This window comes from Epinephelus lanceolatus, chromosome 3, assembly GCF_041903045.1.
Source record: "Epinephelus lanceolatus isolate andai-2023 chromosome 3, ASM4190304v1, whole genome shotgun sequence".
In the NCBI taxonomy this organism is placed as follows: domain Eukaryota; kingdom Metazoa; phylum Chordata; class Actinopteri; order Perciformes; family Serranidae; genus Epinephelus; species Epinephelus lanceolatus.
Window position 1 is genome coordinate 48,596,146 of NC_135736.1, and position 5,116 is coordinate 48,601,261.

Consider the following 5,116-nt stretch of genomic DNA (forward strand, 5'->3'; position numbering starts at 1 on the left):
TTTGACCTCAGGAGGAAAAATAACACCAAGAAGAAGAAGGAGGACAGAGGGGCCCCAGCCTCAGAGTAGAGGGAGGATATAAATGCCTTGCTCAGGGGTCACGTGCTCCTCGGTGGAATTCCTGAGTCACCGTCCCCCCCATCCCCCCCCCTTCTTCTGTCTCCTCCCCCCCTCTGCTGCAATAACACGCCTTCCACCGTTCAAGGTTGATCACACAGCGAGTGGATGAATGGGGGCCTGTGTGTGTTTATGCCGGGGCCCCGTCGCTTTCAGCCGCCATTCAGAGCAGCAGCAAGGAGAAAACTTTAACCCGTTCCTGGCTCTCTGGCTCCTTCTCCTCCACAGACCGTCTGTTTACAGGCAGCGTCGGGTTTAAACCCCAAACTGAAACATTTCATTTAAAAGTAAAAATAATACTTTTTAATCATGCTTTAAAAAAAAAACTTGAGGTTGCAAATTTGCACGTGCTGCAAAATTGGACGCTGGAGTCGTTTCATTGGCTCATTGGAGACAGCGTACAGGGTTCCCAAGGTCATGGACAACCTGGGAAACTAATAGAATTTCACAATCAGGTTTTCCAGGCCTGGAAAAGGTCCTGTAAATAGTCAAAATAATTGAAAGGTTTGAAAAAGTCATGGAAATTTTGTTGAAATTGTCACTGTAATCTTTTGTGTATGACCTTCCATGCAATGTCACGTAACAGCAAATTAACTTTCTGCAGCTGCCGATGTAGCGTGGCTCTAATATGTTGCTTTGGTGATGTTTTGCTTATATCACGTACATTTTCTCGCTGCATTCCACCCCCCTCTGCAAATATGCCCGCTACCTGAAATCATGTTTGAACAGAGTTTGAATTTGATATGTTTGAAAAACGCCAGGCAAATGGGACGAGGAAAAAAGATGTTGAGGGTCCTTGAAAAGTCATGAAAAAGTTATGAAATTTTGACCATGAAAAATATGTGGGAACCCTGAGTGAAGGAAACAGTGGATTTTTCTGAGGAGAGCTGGAACACCAACATGTTTCTCGATACATTAGCTTTGGAAATATAATCATACTTTAACCCTTTTTGACAGATTTCAAGCAAAAATATCAAATATCGTCCAGTTCCAGCCTCTGAAATTGTGAGGACTCATTGCTTATCTTTGTTGACAGGTTTTGGACTGTTGGCTTGAAAAAAAACAAGCATTTTAAAGATGACACATTTTCCTTTTTACCATTTTCTGACATTTTATAGTTCAAACACTTAAAAAATTACAGACAGATCAGTTAAAATAATCTTAAACTGCAAGCCCAAACCAAATATGTCCAACAGTGAAGGTATGAGTGTCACATAAATAATAAAAACAAGCATTTAAACATCTAAAATTGCACTTTTGAGGTTTTACAGTGTTCGTGAGCCAGTGAGATTAAATCAGTCCAGGTCAACAGACTAACAGGCCGGCTGTGGTTTTGATTATGTAATGCTTTTTCCATTGATGATATTCCTCTTACTCTCTATGGTGTCTGACATGAAAATGGTTTTTAAACTCCTTAAATCTCACTTAATGAAACTCGGGTTATGATTTACTCCACAGACTATTTAAGATAAATTCATTCTTATTTAGATAATCAGTAAAACTGTTACTGTTATTCATGATTACATACAATGATGGCAAAAAGTACTCCTACTCCTTCAGTAAAATATTTTTAAACTACAGTTAAATCCTGCAGTTAAGTTTACCAAGGTAAATGCACTTCTATGTGAAAGTACTTTCAGCTGTGTTTTATTGTTACAGGTCGACAAACGTATTGCAACATGTTTTTATGGTCTGTTTAAAATGTAAAACTTTATCTTGCACAGTCACTGAACTGCAGCTGTTAGATAAAGTTTCCCTCTGAGATCTGCTCAAGTAAAAGTATGACGTGTAACAAACAGGGTTCAAGTTCAAGCGCTGAACAAACTCTTCATCTGAATTAATCACATACATCAACTTCTGCTCTGAAAGTATTTAAAACATTTCAATTCAAATGGATTTTTTCAGATGTGTCGTAGTGAAGCTGCTGGATTTTGGACACCGTTGTCCCTCCTGTCCTCTACCACCCAAACTGGTGTGCTTTCCATTGTAACTCAGTTTGTGAGGGAGTTAGTCGGTCGCCTGGTCGAGTGTGACTTGACGATGCTGGCTGCTAGCGTTAGCATCAGAGGCTGTGCTAGCCCTGACGTCCAGGTTCGCTGCTAAATGCTTTGTGTTGAGGTGATAAATTTCAGGTTTGAAGTTCCCTGATGGTATGAAAATTCCTTCTTGCAGAAACTGCAGAGAACGCTGCTCCTATCAACAGTTCCATCTGGGCCTTTTTTAAATGTAAACGTTGCATTCACAGGGCCGAGCAGCGCCGTCTCGTCTGCCTCCATCATGTGACAAAGCCGCCGTGGCCTTCACTGACGCACCTGGTCAAAGCATTAGTCATGCTTTTCTGACGGAAGTATTTGTTGAATGTGATGTGTCCAAGAACAGTTGGAAATTTGAAAATCCGATGACAATTTCTGTTCTTACCATTTCTGACTGTGATAACTGGTGTCATTTTGGTGATTTTTAAAGAAAACATTCCGTCTAATCCCGCGTATGTTTTCATTAAATATCAGCATTACCTAAAAAAAAAAAGATATATCAGATATTCCTTTATCCCAAATAATTTAGCTGCTAAGGTTAAATTTTTGACCTTGGAAATCCACTTTTTCACTTGTCTGGACCTTCATTTGTTTTTAACCACACCGGGTCCAAGAAAATATTGGCCACGCATCATACAGATGTCTTTTTAAGTTTTATTTCCATCCTTCTAATCCTGCAGTCCTCTGCAGACACAAATTTCTTAATTACTTTTTAAGTCTCTGGATAAATGTCCAGCATTTAGACATGCCCAACAATGGTCTCTGGCGTGAGACTTCTGATAATAGACAGGTCCCAAAAATTTAGCATTTAATTGTCCAAAGAGGCCACTCAAACAAATATTATAATCAGATATAAACCAAATAAAGGTGCAAAATGACAATTACCATGTGTGACTCTTTTACCACGCAGAAAATCAATATTTTGGGGCAGTATGTTCTTCCTTTGCAGCCATGTTGGCGCTCTCTGCCGCTGTACTGCCTCAGCCCATAATACAACAGGTGTGATCCCCGCACTCTGGTCATATGACCTTTTACTCTCGATCAAAAAAAAACTTGCATAAAGAAAAATGCATTTTTCTTTAATTGAACAATATTTTTAAAGGTGGTATATTTTAAATCATTTTTTATTAAAGTTACCTTTTTATCTACCTGTTTCATACATTTATAATCAGTTTTATGGCAGTGAATTTAAATGTTCATGAAAAACTAGCATGAATTATTATGACAGAAAAAGTATTTCAATTCTGTAAAAAATATCTCTCAGTTACACTGATAATGAAGTTTGATGAACACCTTTAGATGCAGCTGAAATCTTGAAAAAGTGAGTAAGCTGACCTTGAGTAAAGACTGTCTAATCAAACTTGTAGCTCACGGTGTATTGAAATCTGTTTTTTTAACTTGGGTTCGGGGACCACCAAGGGCCCTTGAAGGGGTCCCAGAGGTCCCCCTACATAGTATTATTGTTCTGTATTGAAAAGGAGTGTAGACGACTGAATTCCTCTCACAGTTTCCACTTTCACATTCCTTTAAACAAACAACAAAAACTCTCAGATGGGTTAAAACTTCGGTCTGCTGCTCCTTTTGATGTCTGCCAGCCAATCAGACGGCCGATCTAAACCAGATCCAGACCTCCGCCCTCCCTCTCCGTCTCTCTCTGAGGCCGGTTCATCTCTGGCGTGAGGTCGGCCTCAGATTCCAGCCGAGCCAGTTCATTTCTTTTCATCTGTCACCGAAACTCAACACCCAGAGGGCCCGAAGAGCCAGTGGCCCGAGATTAATGGGTTTGCTCAAATTACGTGGCACACTCAGAGAAAAACTCAGGATTTCATCCCCCTCCTGTTCTTCTCTCTCTCTGTTCCCTCTGTTTATTCAGCTGTCCCTCACCCAAAGCTCACCCCCCCTCCTCCTCCTCCTCTTCCTCCTCCTCCTCCTCCTCTTTCCTGACTCTGAAGTGCAGGATGGGGCTGGAGGAAACACGTCTTGAACTCACTGGCTGCAGAACAGCAAACACACAGCGAGCAGGAACAACAAACCTCAGCTGTTCTCACCTCGGTGAACGCTGCCAACAACAACACGATGAAAACACTGAAAATACGCCGTGATTTCATAACAACTGGCTGCAGCTTTACACTGAAATTTAACAAGGAGTGATTCATTTTAAATTTACCCTGATTGACTTTACTCCCATGGTGCCCGTGTTTCGTTTATTGCGCACTTAATAAGGCGGCAAACTCTACCTGGAGGGCTTATCCAGTTTATAAAAACGGAGTTCTGTTACCTTCAACCAGGTCACAAGAGTTCCTGCAGGAAATTGAGTGAGTGAACATTTTCTAATTTATGTGATGACGTATGAAAAGTACAATAAAGTAACTGGTGTGTTGCTGCTAAAAGGTTCCAGTGCAACCATTAAATCCTCTTGTGTGGCAACGTGGGGGGGGGGGACTATAGCTACTAAAGGTGCACTCAGAATGAACTTTAAGTGAAAAGAGACGCACAGCTGCAGACATGTTTGTGGCGTACACGACACACCCCTACAAACCACGCCCACCACTAGTGCAAGACAAACCCACCAACGTGATGGTTATCTGAACCCTGCGACAATGTTACACTGTCATAAATAAATGAGACTAAATGGAGCAATAATCCACCTTATAAATGTAGACATTATTCACTTTATAAGTAACTGTAATGCTTCATAGCTAATCGCTAACTTAGTATTAGTAACACGATGTAGCCTTCCTATTACCCTGATCCTAACCTTAACCACCTCTCTCTTAACACAATACTTAATTGCTAACATTAGCTAATCACTAAATTAGCATTAGCATCAGTAAAGAGATGTAGCCTTCCTATTACCTCTTCTTTTGTAATACTTAGTAGCCAGCTAATCACTAACTTTGCATTAGTAATGAGATGTACCTGGCTTTCCCATTACCCTTTCCCTAACCTCAACCACATCTCTTTTA